Source organism: Neopsephotus bourkii, unplaced genomic scaffold, assembly GCF_033783945.1.
Source record: "Neopsephotus bourkii isolate Nb327-2 ecotype Australia unplaced genomic scaffold, CSIRO-AGI_Nbou_v1 NB_1707, whole genome shotgun sequence".
NCBI lineage: Eukaryota > Metazoa > Chordata > Aves > Psittaciformes > Psittacidae > Neopsephotus > Neopsephotus bourkii.
Window position 1 is genome coordinate 1,547,309 of NW_026902181.1, and position 17,982 is coordinate 1,565,290.

At 41.6% G+C, this 17,982-nt stretch overlaps 1 protein-coding gene and 1 long non-coding RNA gene across 2 annotated transcripts in view; one reads left to right on the top strand and one right to left on the bottom strand.

The window, feature by feature from the left end:
- MNAT1 (MNAT1 component of CDK activating kinase) overlaps positions 1 to 17,982 on the top strand; it is a 126,333-nt gene that overhangs the window by 104,829 nt on the left and 3,522 nt on the right. The gene's annotated exons all lie outside the window — the stretch shown is intronic.
- On the bottom strand, positions 9,914 to 17,587 carry LOC133224619 (uncharacterized). Its single transcript, XR_009728904.1, has 2 exons — positions 17,468 to 17,587; positions 9,914 to 11,351 (listed from the first exon to the last, which is right to left on the bottom strand). It is a non-coding gene; the product is annotated as an uncharacterized LOC133224619 (long non-coding RNA).

The following is a 17,982-nucleotide window of genomic DNA, read 5'->3' on the forward strand; positions in this document are numbered from 1 at the left end:
TGACAGGGGGGTTGGAACCAGATGATCTTAAGGTCCTTTCCAACCCTAACTGTTCTATGGTTCTTTGATTCTATAAAGGGCATCACATTAGCCCATAGTAGATTTATGTGCCAAAATATTATTGAAGTCTTTGAAAATGTCTGTAGCACTTGTGTGGCCGATAATACGATACCTCCATGTGGCTGCTTTAAAGTCATCTTACTAGAGTGCTTGACCTGATGATGGGAGATCAATACAGTCCTTTGCTCTCTTCCCTTAAATCGCATCAGCAGCCTGTCACATGTGATGTACTGCACTTGACCAACTCAACAGAAATGATTAGCTTTATTTTGTTAGTAAAGAAATTTCACTTGACCAAACCCTCTCTCTCAACAGAATGTCAGAGTGCCTTTGTGTGGAATATAGCTTTTTACTTAAATACAGGTCCATGCCCAAATAAAAGTGACCTGTTTTCCTCTGTAATAAGCTCTTCCAAGCTGCTTATGAGCTTAAAACCTGAGAAGTATAGGTCCAGAGAGACACTGACATTGTTTCCTTATTACGCATCTAGTGAGTGCTCCCCATTCCTGGCTGCCATCAGGGACAGCTGGAGTACTGGTTCAGTTGCTTTTAACGGTCGATTACAAGGAAATGCATTTCAGTAGAGAAGTTTTTTAAACACCTGCATTATCTACCGTGCTGCTAGGTATTCATTTAGCATTCATTTTAAGTGAAGAACTGCATTAAGCACATCATATGTGTTATCTTTCTCTCCTCTGCTGCCTTTAATTAGGAGGTTTATACATTGAGGTACAACAAACATATTGGGGCTAATGGGAAATGAGTTTGGACTTGAGTTATAGTGGCCATAAAACATGACAAGATCCTGCACTTGGTTTAATGATGCCAAAGAGTGGCATGACATGTAATCCAGTGACATCACATTGTATGGTGATGCATAAAGCCCTAGTGTGTTATGTAGTCTTAAGAAAAGAAAAAAGCTTAGTTATAACATTCATTGCACGTTTGTGCACAAACATGCATGTGCCTGTTTAAGCTGTATGTTAAAGCAGCAGCCCACACTGTCTCTTAAATTTCTCATTGTAAGAAGGAGTTTTTATATATTAATGATATGAGAAATTAAGCATTTTAAGAGCACAAAGCAGGAAAATTATATTTAATTTTTACAGATGTTTATGATGATTGAAGACTAAAAGAGTTTCATAATAAAAGAGCAAATTGCATGAAAGAAGTTAAACTCCAGTACAAATATACACTGTATTTTAATATTCTAGGGGAGTGTATAATGTACTAATATAATAATCAATCACCTTTTGTGTAGCAGCTTTCTGACTTGCCATAACCATGGAACTTCCCTTTAAAGACAGTGATTTCTTTAAAACTTGTTTAATCTGTCCAGTAGGTGTAGAAGCTTGTGTCAGACATGAAGATAGCACATTCAGCTCTGACATATGATACAGACCCAGTGAAGTTAATTGACCGCAAGATTGACTTGAAGACAGGCTGAGAAAGTTGGGGCTGTTCAGCCTGGAGAAGGCGGTGTGGAGACCTCATAGCAGCCTTCCAGTGTCTGAAGGGGGTCTATAGGGATGATGGGGAGGGACTCTTCATTAGGGACTGTAGTGACAGGACAAGGGGTAATGGGTTAAAACTGAAACAGGGGAAGTTTAGATTGGATATAAGGAAGAAGTTCTTTCCTGTTAGGGTGGTGAGGCACTGGAATGGGTTGCCCGGGGAAGTTGTGAATTCTCCATCCCTGGCGGTGTTCAAGCTAGGTTGGACAGAGCCTTGGGTGACATGGTTTAGTGTGAGGTGTCCCTGCCCATGGCTGGGGGGTTGCAACTTGATGATCTTAAGGTCCTTTCCAACCCTAACTATTATATGTTTGTGTGACTTCACCAGGAGAGAAGATTCTTCCTTTCAGTTATGCCAAATGCTAGACAGCTTTCCAGAGGTGGGGAGGGAGACATGCCTTGTCTAAAGGACAGTACTTACACAGTGCTTTTCTAGGATGTGCTTTCTGTGCTTTAATTTTACTTCTTTTTGGTTTAAACTTTCAAGGATAAAGTAATAAAATCAAACTAGATCAATTGCATCTTTGTTTTGGGATTCTCAGACCTCGTAAATCCATTGCCCTTCTGTGCTCCTCTTGGATTTTCTGCCTGGTTTTGTGAAGATAGAAACTTTCAGGGATCTCTATGAAGCAGTGAAGTCCTGGGCTTTTAATTTTTCTGCCGTTTTAGCTGTTCTGCTTCTTCTACTTCGTGTCAATATAATTTAAACCCTGTCAAAGTCAACAGGTTTCTGTCACATTCTAAGTTTTTAGTATTTGAAAGGCAAAGGAAAGGACTGGGCTTTTTACTTGATTCGTTAATCCCTGGTCAGGACTACAGCCTGTCTCATATGAAGCTGTGCAGTTTTACGTTCCAGCACCACATGATTCTGTTACAGAAATTTCCTGTCAGTAGAAAAGGAGCCAGCAAGGCTGTCATGGTGTAGGGGTTATTGTTTTGAGGAATACAACTCCCATTTTCTCCACTCTGACACCCTTCCCTCAGTTTTTGGTTTCAGTTAGTGTTCTTTTCCACTGCATGAGAAGTATTTTTGCCAAGAAATGAAATAGTCTAAATAATAAAAAGGGGTGGATATAGGCAACTTTTTATCCCCTATCGCATTCCTCTGACATTGTGATGTATGACAGAGCACAGTGGTGGGCAGTGCATGCACATGCATGTTAGTACATGCACACTTTTGTACAAACACTTAGCATGCCCAACAGCGTATCCATACTAAGTCACAAGGGTCTGTGTCATATTAAAGTTCATCCATAGTGAGACTGGGTAACCAGACCACATTCCCTCTCACTGATAAGTTCTACAGGGAGTCACATGTTGCAGCAGAACAAAGGTAAACCTGTCACAGGAGAGAGTTTTTGCCAGTGAGGAAGACTTGCCTGGCAAATGTCAGGTTTTTGGCCACTGGATGGGCTTCTTTCTCACTGGATGAGCCTTTTGAGTCATTGATTAAAGTTGCAAGGTGCTCCACAGTTTTTAGGAAAAAACAAAAGAACAAAAGAAATAAACCTGTCTTTTTTTTTTTTTCCTTTTTTCTCAGTAAAGTTAGAATCTGTTTCCAGTGTCTTTTTCTTTTGTAGCACAACTCTACTATATATAGTTGGCCTTTTTTGTGTCTCACTGTACAGTAACTCCTCTGGCTTTTTCAAGAGTTTGTCAGTAAATCTGACACTTTATATTTTATGTGGTTGGAGTTTTATTGTTACTGCTGCGTTTTGCTTTACAAAAGTGCCTAGAAATGTACAACACAAGTCCATAGGCATCCATAGGCAGTGTACAGTGATTTAGAGGTGTGTGGAAGAACAGTCCATGCCCCAAGCTGCTTGCAAATGGAGGATGTCATCTTTAAAAGAAAAAAATAAACAACCCCCAGAGCAATAACAAACTAACATAAAATAAACAACAACAGCAAACCAGCTCCCTTTTATTTCGCCTGCACTTGACTCTCTTACTACTAAATGCGGCAACGCTATAAAAACTTGTCATTCTTATGGCTTCTCCCTGTCAGTATTAACTTTTCCAGATCTTTCAGTGGCAAAGAACTCCATTCCATTTGTGGGTTCCAACTTTTTACTCATCCTTGCATCTGGTTTTGTTGCCTTAAAACCCAGATATTTTCAGATTGACACAATATTGATCACAGTTGTGTTTGGTTAAGTTTGAGGTTAGTTTTACATGAGTCAGTGATGAAATTTCATGTGACTCTTTTGGAAATCAGGCATTCATTATCTTTAAAATAATTTTTTGAGAAATTTTATTCAGCCATTAAGTGTACTCGTACTAAAACAAGCCCTTAGTGTGCGTAATTTACATTTGGAATCGTGGTATGTTTGTTTTTTCACATTTCTTGGAATGTGCTTTCAGTTCAGTTAAACAACATTCTTTTAAGGCATAATTTTAAAACTAATTTTTGTAATTCTGGCAGCAAATGCTGTAACACTAATTATGCCATAAGCATTCAATGTTTTTCCATCATGAGCTGGCTATAGTCCCAGTTCTGGAATACAGCTTGCTTGTTGCTCTCATTTCTTCAAGCGAAGGTGCAATTTTGTTCACAGAAATGATTTAACTAACATAAATGGGGGACTTCATTACATACTAAAGCAGTTTGAAAAGTATGTATTTTCTTTTGAAGTCACGAACAAGTTTTGAACTTTTATTAAACGAAGTTAGTTCTTAAGAATGAGTTAAAGTAGCGGATACTGTTCAGAAACAGACTCGATTCTTGTACATGTAAATGTTGTGCTCATTTAACTATCTTAATAAACAAAATGGGAATTAGTTAAACCAATACAAACTGGTGGCATTAACATACCTGTTTGTGTTGTGGATTTCAAAGTAAAACAGAATCCAGTACTATACCCCAGGGGTCAGGTCTGGGACCAGTATCACTTAGCATCTTCATTACCTGAGCTGAAGGGAAAGAGTTCACCCTCAGCAAGTTTGCAGGTGATACGAAGTTCAGCAGAGCAGCAAAGGGACCTTGACAGGCAGGAGAAATGGTCAGACAGCAATCTCGCGAAGTTCAGCAAAGAGAAATGCAGAGTCCTGCACCTGGGGAGGAATAACAACCCCATGCGCCAGCACAAGCTGGGGACCGACCAACTGGAAAGCAGGTTTGCATGGATGGCCTTGGAGCATGCCAAGCTGACCATGAGCCAACAATGTGTCCTTGCAGGAAAGAAGGCCAGCGGCCTCCAGGCTGCATTAGGTAGAGTGTTCCCAGCAGGTGAAGGAAGGTGATCCTTCCGCTCTGCTCAGCACTGGCGGGAGACACATCTGGAGTGCTGGATCCTGTCCTGGGCTCCTCAATGCAAGAGAAATGGATACACTGGTGAGAGTAAGGACATGAGATATCTGTCCTGTGAGGTGAGATTGAGGGAGCTGGAACTGTTTAATCTGAAGAAGGGAAAGCTCAGAAGGATCTTGTCAGTGTGTGAAAATACCTGATGGAGGGCAGGGAGTAAAGGGGACAGAGCCCAGAACTAGATGATCTTAAGGCCCTTTCCAACGCTAACTATTCTATGATTCTATAATTCTGTGATGAGTAATACAGCTGTGAGGCAACCCGAGACATCAGAGGTGATCTAAATTGGCTTTATGTTCCTGTATCACCCTGTCAATTATGTAACTTCACTACTGAGTTTAAACTTTCCAGGAAGAAACAAGTACTGAAAGAAAAAATTACCACTGCTTATAAGATAGGAGCAAGTGGTCATAGTGTCCTGCTGGTCCCATTGGAGTGGTCAGGCACCTGTGTGCTTCTTTTTCTGCTTCTGGAGTAGGATGGCTGGGTCGGAGGGAGCAGTGGTCTGACCCAGGACAGCTTTCCTTATGTTAAATGTCTTTCTCTGCTTCTTACATGAAGTACGACAGTGAACTTGGATAATGCCAACCAGATAATAATGCACTTCTCTGTAACGAAGCAAATGGCACTTCTTTGTAGCAAAGCGAGAGTGGGTTTTGTGCCTTTGATCTCTATGAAGTGCTCTAATGTGGTGAGATCATCTTGAGGAGGCACTAACAGGTCTTTCATTGAATTTTATGTTCAACCAGATGAAAAAGAAAGGAGGAAAAAATGGAATTTAATGTGATAATTCATTTCAGTCAACAGTTAGCTTATTTTTCAATCTTGCTGGACAAGACTTGGTATTTGAATGGGATATTGGTGAATGACTTTAGTTTTCACTGAAAATTAGTATGTCTGTCACCTTTTCACTATGGGGCTAGTTTTGCTTTCCAGGTCAGTAAGACTGCCAGCTCCCCTTCCAGAACTGATTTTCTTTATCAGTGTATTTGTATGTGTCTTGATAATCCTTCCAGTTACTGCTTTAGAAGATGGGGGAAGAGGAAGCATATTTATTCCCTGAAGGTTGCTGTAAACCAGTCATTGCTTGTGTGATACTTGATGAATGAAATATTTCCATACACCATAAAACTTTATCTCAGAGTAAGTCTTGAGATGTTAAAATAATGGTAAGTATTCTGTAGACTAACTCTTGCAAGAGCTAAATAGCCTGGCCTTGATCCAAGAAGGCACTTAACAATGTGCTTAACTTTAAGCGCATTGAATATTCTTACTGGCATGAGTGAAAAAAATCAATGAGACTGCTCACATGCTTAAAATAAGACATGTGCTTAAGTGTCTTTCTGGACCTCAGCCAGAGCGTTCAGCCTGTGAGATGGGCTGTATTCTAATTGTGGGCAAAAGCCAGTAGTGTTTCATTTTGCTTGTCTTGTGTGTTTCTCAAGAATTCATTGATATTTTCTATGTTTATTTTAATTGGTCTCCATTTCCCATCTAATCCCTACCAACTCCAAAGCTCTGGGAGTAAAATAGATGTGCAGCTTAGGGTTGTCAAACAGCTTGTCAGGGATAGTACTTAGACTGTATATATTGCTATAGAGCAGGAACTGAACTTCAGGAAAGCTGGGAAAAGATGAGGTGAAACATGATTGTTTTCTTTGGTAGCCAAGGTTTTAATATAGAGAGAAAATGAAAAGGAGAGAGGAGAAGGGCTGGTGACACATCACACCTTTTCAGTTAACATAGTTGCTTCTTAGGAAACATTAAAGAATGCAGACAGATGCATTAATAATCTGCTGGCAGTGGCTGTAGCCTTGGCAAGTAGACTTTTCCTACCTACTATTGATTATTCTGACTCTCAGGCAGCAATTTGCAAAGGGTGGCTTGATCCCTCACCTTCAGAATGGGCAGTGAGATGACTTGTCATGGCCAAAATGATTTTTAGTTTCTAACCAATCTGTCCTGTTTCTTCAACAGCATCTTTTACTGCTTAGATGACAATTTCCACTGCTGACAACTGTGAATGATAAAACATGCTATATTTAAACACAAAGGGCCTCCATGTCTAGAGGTGCAAAATAACCCACCACAATGCTGCTGAGCATTTCGTTGGCACCAGCTACACTTGTGGAACCCAACCCTCAAGTGCTGTAAATCTAGGACATTATTGGCTGGCAAGTGTAAAAGCAGTGGAGCCACAGTGATCTAGAAGATCTTTGCTGTCAGCTCTAACTTACTTGGCTAAGGAAATAGCGTGTTGTTCTCCCAGCCCTTTTGGTCGTTAACATCTAGATATCGCTTGTCTTCCACTTTCCTCTCTCTGTTTACAGCTTCCTCCTTACATCTGACTGACGTTGTTGTTTGCTTTCTTTTCCATCCAGGTTGTTAGAGCCCGCGCATCGAATTCTTCTTTGTATATTGCCTTTGAGTTGTGATTGCTAGTATTTCTTCACTTGCCTTTTTTTACTGGAAATTAAATTTTTTCTACCCTTTATATATTTGATTTAGGCTAGATGAAAGAGAAACTTAGGTTAGTTGGAAAGAGGGTGGCCACAGTAAACGAAAGTCGAGCATAAACACTTCTCAAAGGATTAAATACATAAAAGTAGGATAAACCAATTGGCACCAAGAAATTTTATATGTCATTACAAAAGTATCTCTTGAAAGTGCATCTCCATGAAGGAGCAGCTGCCATTTTTAGGAGATCTCTTCCATGAGTCTTGAGCAGTTTTGAATGAGTTTGCTTGAGAGTTGTTGGTTTGTTTTCTTTCAGCTGCAGAAGTGTGCTTGTTACAGCACTCCAAGATAGGTTTCAAGTATCTTTCAAGGTAACTAGCAGTGTATGTTTTTATTGTGTACTTGCCCTAATGACCGTTTATTTCTTTAAACTGTGAATGCCTCTCCTACTTGAATAAAAGCTTAATGGCATCGCCTGTCACATACAGAATTGCACATGAATTGAATAAGAGGTGATTTAAGGCTCAAGTTTAGAAGGTGTTTTCAGATTCAGGGATAGCCAATGATCTTTTAAAACAGTGAAATGATGTGCACTAAAGGTGTCAGAGCCAGAATTAGAACTCGAAGAGGGGGTAGAAAATGGGTTTTATAGCTGTTTTGCTGTCCACCGTTTTCCCCTTAGCTTTTCTAAAATCACCTATCAAAGCTGAAGTCTAGGTCAATGAGTGTGTTTGCCAGGTGTCTTCAATGTGACAGAGCCTTCTGCCACCTAGTGTTAATGTGAATTCTCTCCTCAGCAGAATATCACCAGATAATTTATTAAAGGGAAGTATTTCTTAATAATCCCCCCCCCCAATCACTCGTCACTCTCTGTAAATGTTTGAAAATGCATTTTCTGCATCAGAGGGTTTGAGAAGCAGTTCAGTCAGTACACACAACTTCTTTGCATATACTTATTGAGGATGCAGTTTGCAAGGTGGGTTGTTATAACTCTGTTAACACTTTCCTCCCCCAGATGAAACAGAAAGATTATTCTGCTGAACTCAGCACACTTCTGTTTTTGTATCTGTGCTCCTGTTGGTTCAGGAAACTGCATTAGACTGAAAGCAGCAGAGAATAAAAACTAATTCAACAGATATTATATAAAATAATGATTCTATTTAGACACGTAACTCATTGTCTTTTTAGAAGAGTAAAATGAAAATCTCCCGTCATCACTGCTTTTTCCCCTCTCGAAATTCCATCAGGGCACAACAGAGAAGGACAATAACATCCATATAATTGCACCCAGATTTCACAATAGAAATGTCAAACTGTTAAAATAGAAAAATAGGCTTGATGATACTTTGTATTTAAGCCAAATAATAATAGCTCCTACCATATGTTGACAGATAGAAGGAAACTGCTTAGAACCGAAGGAGTGGGGTCTTTTTCTTCATTCCGTGATATAAATATTTTCAAGGGAACAGAGCAACTCTTTCCCTTCTCCCCTCCACCCATGTGAGCTGTCTTTGACTGCTCTATGATACAGAGTGGGGCTAATCAGTTCCTTTGCAGGTTGGTGTCTGAGAGCTCAGCCAAAGGGCAGTGTGTGATTTGGGCAGATGATCCTAATTCTTAGCCCAACTGTGGTTTTGAGGAGAAGCTCTTGCTCCTAGCTCCTGCTCTCCTCGCTTTTCTCCCTGGCACCTCTTCCAGGTCTTCCTGAGGAGCAAATGCCAGCATGGCTGGGAGCTGTAAACTTGATCCTTAACATCAGACTGAAATGCTGACCTGATCAGCAGCAACCAGAAACTGAAGCAGCAGAGGGTCTAATGCATTAGTCAGCTGCAATACCAGGCAGACTGATTTTTTCACCTTCTTTTGACCTGAAGAGTTTCATCTTTAAATAGCATCATTCAGACTGCAGTGTTTTGGCTTTCAACAATTACACTTTTCAAATACTGCCTTAAGAAAATAACTTTGGGTTCTTATTATCTCAGATGAATAACTCCGAGCACAGAGCTCTGTGCTCGTAGTTATTCATTAGAGAATATTATTAGGTTTGGTGGCTTACTTATCTGATCAGTATCAGAGGTTAAAAACCCTCTAGAAATTCTTGCACATCTTGTGCTGTTTTGAGTCATATTAAGCTGGAATTACCATGCTACATGAATTCATTGCTACTCTGTCAGAACAGAGGATGCTGTGTCACAGTGAAAGCAGGATAGACCATCTGACCTGGGGAGACAGTATGTCATTTTTCGTCATTCATATGATGTTTTTTTTCTATCAGAAGCAATTTGGGGGTAAAGTCTGTGTCTGTGGTAAATGCCTTCCTGCTGTTGTTTTGCTGCTCTCAGTCCTTTATGCTAGTGGGGTAGAAGGTGATGTTTCTTCCCGCTTAGGTCCAGCCTCATTGTTCTCACTGAGGTCAGTGCCCTACAGTGTCATTTCAGAGCCATGCACCAGAGCAAGTAGTTGGAGGAGGCAAACTGGGGGAAGGTGTAGGGCCAAGGCAGGCTGTTGACCTCTATTAGTCTGCAACCTGACTGTGACTGTGTCTGACACCCAAGTCCCCAGGGGCTCTGTCCTCTCTTGCTGGGACTAAAACACAGTCCTTCAATGTGAAAAACCCTCTGAAAGTGTGCTGGCCAGTCCATTTTCCAGCCTTGCGCCCAAAGTCAAGGTCCTTACCAGAGCTTCTGGAGCAAAAAGATCTCCTCTCTGCTCACAGCAGTCTATGCTGCACTCTGCAGTTGTGGCACAGTCATGACCATCTTTGTGACCTCTTGCCACAAATGTACTGAAAAAAGGGGGTAAAAAAAGTCTCTGTGCATCTCCATCCTGTTGCTGTAGGTGTTCCTGATTGAGTGCTCTGTTCAGAAATGGCTTCATTTGCTTCACAGCTGTGTAATTTACATGGAAGCTGGTCCAGAAGGAATCTCTTTCATGTAGCTCACTCAAAGCCCCAGTTCATCAATATGGATTGCTTGCCGTGCACTAGGGATTTATGGTGCGCAGTGGGGTGTGCAGAAGTCAGAGACAGAGTCAGCGAGTGAGGAACAGTTGGGAATTTTTATGCTAAAAGAAGAATTTGTGTGTCCAAAAGAACTGTCAGAATAAAAGCTGTGTTCTTTTTGCCTACGGAGGAGATGCTGTATTCATGGAATCAAACCCAGGGAAATGTTCCCTTAGCCGTGAGGAAAGACACAGTGATGTCTTTAAAACTGAAGTTGCTTATTCTTATAAGGAAAAACAAGAAAGATAAGCCTATGAGAACAATCCTGACTCAGGTAGTAAGTTACAAAACAGTGGCAAACTTCCTCAGAGTAGTAATAACTACTTAAACATATCCATGTTCTTCTGGTGACCTGTGTCCTAAATGTAGTGTGTGGAGTTGGAGGCAGTAGGAAAGATGAAGAATTTGAAGATAGAGCCATGCCAAAACATTTCCACAACATGTTAAGAAGAGAGCTACCTTGCCATTAGAAATGATGGCTTAATAGTCTTTTTAGCCATTGAAAAGGAAGAGATAGGGGATCATAGCTGAGAAGAGGCCCTTGTGTTCAATGGCATTCTTCTCGGGGTCAAGTACAAGTGGAGCCTGATTTAGTCATAGACTAAAAGTAGCTGCAGTTCTGCAGTCCTCCAAAGTGTAATCTATACTAGTCCTGCAGAGCGAGTGCTTTGCTGGATTCCAGCTAGGACTGCAGTGTCCTTGTTATGCAGCGAGGCCGCTCAAGGGTGTTAAAGTGCTTACTTGCAGTTGTTGGAGTGGTTTCAGTGATGGCGGATTGATTTACTGTATCTGGAAGTTCAGACCTGGAAACGTGAGTGAGGGAGGATGCCTTGGCCGCGGTGGCGAGGCTGGGTGTTGAGAGGACAGGCAGCTGGTGGGTGACCTCAGGAAGATGACAAATGGGGGACCAGGTGCCTCGCTTATCCAGGAGCGCTCCCATCCCCTCTGCTCCCAGAGGCGTGAGTTACGGAAGTTGCTCGTGCTGAAGGAAGGCTTCCTGTGAGCGAGGCTTCTGGAAATAAACATTAACCTTTTGTTACCGGCTAAATGTGCAGGGATATGAATTCAAGCAGCTATTTGGGAAAGAGTTTAGGCAGAAATCCTTTCAGTTTGAGGGAAAGAAAAAATAATCAAATGGTAGTGGTTGAGCATACTGCGGAGATGGTGTCTGGAATGCTGGCAAAAATGTGTAGTGCTGAAATGTGTGGTGAGCAACAAGAAGCAAACAGTTTATGCAGCATAATCAGTGATGGTTCTTGAGAGACATGTATGAAGCCATTAAAACAACTAAATATATTACTGGGAGGAAAGTGGGATGTGAGGAATTTCCCCAATAACTGAAGAAAGAAAAGTCAGGGTAGAACTTGTATAAAATATCCTTTACAGAGCTGAAACGTGAACAAAAAGAAATTGCATAGCCTTTAGTTTTTCTTTGCTTGCAAAGGATTACTGTGTTTGCAGGTTCTGCTTTCCATTTCCTATTTTTATTTTGAAACGGGCAGTTACCTGATAAAATGAGAACTTTCAGATATCCATTGTCTTGAGTCTGCCCTGTAACAGCACAGAGATCTATAAAGCAGGTTCACTTAAACAATCTGAGAATATGCCTCCTTTGTCTGAATTGGGGATTATTGTATAATCTAGGAGCTTCAAGGTTTTATTTTATTTTGGAGGTTTTTTTTAAAGTAAAAAGCCAAATCAGATTGATTTCTGTCATTGCTTTAACTTTTGAAAGTGCTGATTAAATGTAGCATTTCTTATCAAAGGAACTACGCAGACACCCATTGTGAATTCTGGGCTCACAGGAGGTGCAGAATGTGTTTATCAAACATGCATTGGATTTACATGTGAGTTCTTGAACATAAGCGTGTAGCTTGTCTAACTCATTGGAAAGAGGGGGTTTAAACTTGTTAACGTATTGTTTACAGGTGAAATTTGATTTGCAGGTCCTCTGAAGATGGGTGTAGGTCAGCTCACAGCATTTGGGGAGTTTATGACTCATTTCAGAGTTCTCTAAGTTTGTAATCTTTACCTCTGTAGTCTACAGTGATTTAAATCAATAGCCTAAGTCCATAGTGCTTTGAGTCTATAGTCTTTCCCTATGTGAAATAGCTGCAGTAGGGCTACTGCCTTCTTGGGCAGGACCCTGCAGTGACACTGGAGTTGTCTAAAAATTGTTGTTACAGCAGTGCCTGCAGAAACCTGCATGCACAGCCTGCGTGTGGTGTCCAGAACTGTCAGCCGGTGGCTGAGAAAATGCGTATTAGGTCAGAGTAATACAAAGCTTGCTTTATTTTCTAAAACCTTTCTCATCATTTACACTTTAAAACATCCACTTTTAAAATTGTTGTATCAGACAGCCTCTGTGGGGCAGAAGGCATTTCCCTTTGTTCTTTGATCTTAATTCCTCCATGCTTTTTCATCTTACCTGTAGGCAATAGCATTAGCTTCTCAGTTACTCTAAAGGCAAATGTTTGTTCATGTGTTAAATAGACACGAGTGCCTGATTCTGGTCTTATGTCTGTTTAAAGCCTAGAGCAGCAGTTGAATTGCTAGTTCAGTGCTAGGAAGATGCTAGAGAATGAGGTACTCTCTAAAAATTTTGTTGCTTTAAGCTTTCCTTACCAGTGGAAGAGTTGGGGGGTTTTATGACACATTGACTACTGAAGATGTATTTTGAGACAGCTGTCTAGAAAATTTCCCTCCGTTCCACCCCCATTATCTTAGTTTTTCAGTGGAAATGTTGGGTCTCTGGAGTCTGGATTTCATCACAAAAAGAGGAAGTTTTCAGGGAAAATGGTATGGTAAAATATGATTTTGTTCTTTTCCCCCCATGAAGGGTGACTGGTTTGACTTTGCGTCCTTGCATTGAAAGATTTTCCTGTTGCAGGCTTCACAGTTGTACTCGCCAATGTCATAGGTAATTTGTAACAGTATCTCTGGTATGGATAATGGGATGTATCTTACAGTTTAAGTACGTGTTTCTCCATTTGAAGAGGAAACAGTTTATGTGAAACATCAAATAAAGGTTACTTAGTTCTTATGTTAAATACTCCAGAGATTCTTTTATTGGTCATGCAGTAGCTGAATGGTAAGGAGCAAAGCTGCCTGTTTGCGGAGTGGAAGCGCTGAGCCTGAGGTGCTGCTGGGTCGCTGTTGCAGCAGGGCATGTGTGGCTTTGAGCTGCCATCGTCCGAGATGCTTGCCCTTTGGTGTAAGGGAGGAGTGGGGGAAAAGAGGGAGGAATAACCTGTCACTGATCTCTACCTTTGGAGTCAGAACTGGCTTTATCAGCAACAACTATATATTGCTTTTCTAGGCTTTTTTTTCCCTCCTCCCATCTCCAGTAGCAGAACTCTGCTGTTCCACTGTAGCTGAGGTGTGCTGTGGCAGCCCTTACTTTAAAGAACTTTGTGTCAGCACACATCCTTGACATGTACTCCCGCCCAGAGACACTCAGACAGCATTTGAAACAAACTGCTAATTAGAAAAAGCAGGTGGAGGAGGCTAAAAAGAATCACTTTCTTTTATGGATTTGGTGGGTTGGGGGTTTCTTGGCTGTCCTCCTGGGAAAAGCTGTTTCTGTTAGAACAGACTTATTTTCTTGGAAGGCACAAAACTAAGAAATAAAAGTTCTGGGAGCTATGAACTCAGTCTCCCAAGTAAGAAGTTTTTTTCTTAAGTATTCATTGTAACAAATAGAGACCCATTAGAAGTCAGCAGGCGTTTGATTTTGAAGAATTTATTGCAAGATGCAGACTTACTGGAAAGTTGGTTGAAGTTTGCCTATGAAGGGGAATACTCAAATGTCAACTAAGTACGGGTATATTTGTTTCCAAGCATTTGGAAAAAAATGTCCAGGACATTTTAAGATTTGGCTGGAGAGGGTGCTAGGACATCTAGTCTAGGTCATGCTTGCCTAGAAAGGTAGAACCAAATAATCCTCAAGGTCACTTCCAACCTGCTGTTCTATGGTTTTATGATTTAAGTAAGGCCCTGGAAATGTTGTCAAAGATGAAGTCAGTTGGAACCAGGGGGCTGGCTCATAATGCCAGCTGTGCTTTCAGCAGTCCACTCTAACAACAGCTGCAGCCCCTGAATAAGAGCCTCCAAAGGGTGGCTTTACAAGCACGCCATAAGCTTCTTTACCTGATAACGTGCTGGTCTGAATGAGAGGAACTCCAGGCACAGCTCTGTGAATCAGGATGAATAGGTGACTGTTCTGTGGCAGCTTCTTAGTGTGTAGGTATGTGAAATGGGCTGAGCAAGCCTGTGGCATGGAAGAGCTGGAGTCTGGGACCCATCTGATATCTTGGTGGGCAGTTTCTGCTCACTAAGCCCTCAGAAAACTAGCGTAGCTCAACAGTATTACTACTAATAAAAAGACAGGCTGGCTTTACTAAGCTGAATCTGAACTGGTGGGTTTGCTCTGCAAGTCGGATTGCTCAGGCATCAAGGGTGGTGGTTATGGTAGCTCTCTTTTGTAGGCTTTTTCAATAGCCAAAACTCCATTGTGGTATTTAGGGTGACATTGTCTTGCACCCCTGCACTATGGGCTGTATTTGGTCTTCTGCTGCAAGACTAATGGCTGAAATAATCTGGATAAAAATATATTCTTTTTTCTGTCTGCCTTGGGACCTGTCATATTTGGAGTTCATGGTGCTTAGTGGTTTCTTGATACTGATTCACACTGATTGCTGCAGTTGTATACACAGAGGCACGATAGCCAGAGGCATGAAAAGAAAGCAAACCAAGTAGCATGCCCCCCTTGGCTGGTGCAGTGGGAACCTCCCTGTCTGTTTGCTGGTGCCTGCAGCAAACCCCACACCACAGTTGTTTGTTGTGCCTTTTTTGACTTCCTGGTCACATTCAAATGAAAGTAATTAAAACTGTTCTGCTGTATTTATCAACCAAATGATGTCTTGGTTCCTTGAGGCAGCCATGGACCTGTTCCTTCCTGGGGAAAAGTCTTTCCCATTCAACTAGTAAATAGCTTTTTTTTTTCCCCACTTAATACTTGTGGTGGTGGAGGGCAGAGAAGAGTGGCTGATGGTAGGTGCATCGCTGCTGTTAGGACTGAAGTGTGACCTGGGGCACTGAGCTGGGCTCGTGAAGGGCCCTTGTGGAATTCATGGTTGTGTTAAAGTTTCAATATATGTTGGAACAGGCTGTGCTGGCTGGTGGTCAGCAGGAACTTCTGACAGCAGTAATAGCTGGTTGGTTTGTTAAGATCTAAATACAAAGAGTGCCTGCTGAAATAAACGAAAGACTGCTATTTGCCTTCTGAAGACCTGGGATCAGGCTTGTAGCTAGCCTGGAAGGATGAATTGCTATTCTGGACTTCTTTTAGTATCAGTTTTGTGTTGTGCAGGTTACTGTCTGCAAGGTTTGAGTAACACCTAGCGAAGGCCTGTTCCCAAATGAACTTCCAAGGGCAATGTAATGAAGAACAGCAATGAACTCAGCTCATTTTATAAACAAATTCTGCTTTGGCTGCATGGACCAACTATGTGGTAGAACTGGTTCAAACAAATCACAGTTGAGGGGAGGAGCTCAGTTTCTTACCTGCTCGGAGGCTTAGTGTAACCCAGGCCATGCATTCCTCAAGGGAAAACAGGCCACAGAAAAGTTTATTATGTGCATCTCTCATCTGATAAGACCCAGTCTCTGCAGTGATACTGTGAATAACACATTGATAGTTCATCTTAGAGACTGTGTAAACCTAATGAAAACAATTCTCTCTAGAAAGGTTCAGGAATGCAGTGTGTGCTACTGCGTTACTAATGCTTTACACAATTTTCCGGACTGGAGTATTTTCCTGCTTTCATGCAACCACTATTTATTATTTATATGATGAATCTGGAAGATTTCCCAGATCTAATGGCTGCCCTATTACCTTCTGTCTTGGATACAGCCGATAATCAGATGAGCAGTAAATCTATTCTGTGGAATAGAATTACATGATCTTTTTCCTTCTGTCAAACAGTTTTTGAATGATTTTTCTTCACCCTAATAAAATACCTAATACATCAAAAAAAGTACAGTCTGTCTGCCAAATACACAGTACTCCACATGTACTCCAACACTCTAGTGATGCATCTGCAGGAACACCAGTGGAGCGTATTTATCTTGGATAGATGGTGAAGGTGGTATGAAATAATCCCAAGCACTGATACTTACAATTGGGTGGGTGAAGTACTATGTGTGTGGGGGGTGTTTGGCTTGTTGGTTGGATGTTTTGGTGTGTGGTGGTTTTGGTTTGGGTTTGGTTTTGTTTTGATTTTCTTTTAGCCTGGTTTGATTGTGCTGTTTCTCCATCTTCTCTGTTTCTGAGGTCTTTCCTGAGCATCTTTGAAACAAGACTGCTCTGTGGAGCAGTGAGGGGACATTTGCCAGTGGTCTCAGATGTTACTGTCTGACAAGCTGTGCTGGGTTCTCTGCGCCTCAGAAACGGCCATACGAAGGGGTGTTGAGGCTGCCTGGGCAGTGGGTGGAAGTCACAGGGGATCATGCTGCTGTGTACTTCTGTGATGGTCCCCATCACTCCTGATGAAGTGATGGTGACACAGCCTTCGGAAAAGAGAAAAAGTGAAGGAAACCCACTCCGGGAGTTACGAGCTTGATTGCGAGTCTCTGCAGCAAGTGTGAATTACACCTCTTCCCTTGAAAGCAGGAGGCTTTTTAAAAATCATCCCCCCACTCCCCGCATGGTGATGAGAAACCAGAGGTCAGGAATGAGCCCCCTGAAGGCTCATGAAGAACAAAATACGATGTGTTTTAATTGATGTGAAAGGTTAATGGGGAAGATCAACATCCAACGGCTGCAGCTAAGGAAAGGGAACTTGTTTGGGCAGAGCCCGAAGCGGAGTGCAGGCATTACAGTGGGAAGTGTGAAACCATGGGGCAGAGAACACACAGCCCTTCAGCCTTGCTCAGAAATAATGGTGCAGGCTTTTTTTAACTCCAGTCTGCCCTCAGTAAAAACAAGCTACACTAAAAAACCTCCGCACCAGAAAAAGCAAACCTCTCTTTCCTGGTTTCTGCTTATAAGATTTACAGATACTTAAAATAAACCTATGAAAAACAGACCTAGTGTGCTGGAATTTGCTAACTAGTGAGAGCAATTACCTCTAGGTCCCAAGACCTAACGGAGCTTGACTTTTTGGAAATAAAACTTGGCAGGCGCTTCTTCCTGCTGCTGTTGTAAAGGTGTACATGAAAAGATATGTTGACCTCTGCCAGAAACCCCAGGAATCCAGTTCAGAGAGATTCTCCTGTGAAGGGCACAGCCGGATTCAGGCTGCACAGATGGTGATCAGTGGGGAAAAGCTGGCAAAACATTCACTTCTCATTGTGTGGCTTCGGAGTGGCAGATTCTTTGCAATTGCCTGGTGTACCACAGTAATTAAACAGTCAAGAGCAGTAAGTTCAAATACTTAACAAGAAAATAAAGACCTCACTTGACAGCCAGCAGCTTGTCATGCTTGTTCCACAGGAGGAAGGGTAATTAACGCAGGTTGTCACAGTAAAAGTTGATCGGAGTCTTTTTATCAATGATTTTGTATTGCTTCAGAGATCACATACCAAGTGCTGTAATAGCTGTAAATCAGGTTGTGTTATGAAACTAATGCCCCAATTTCAAA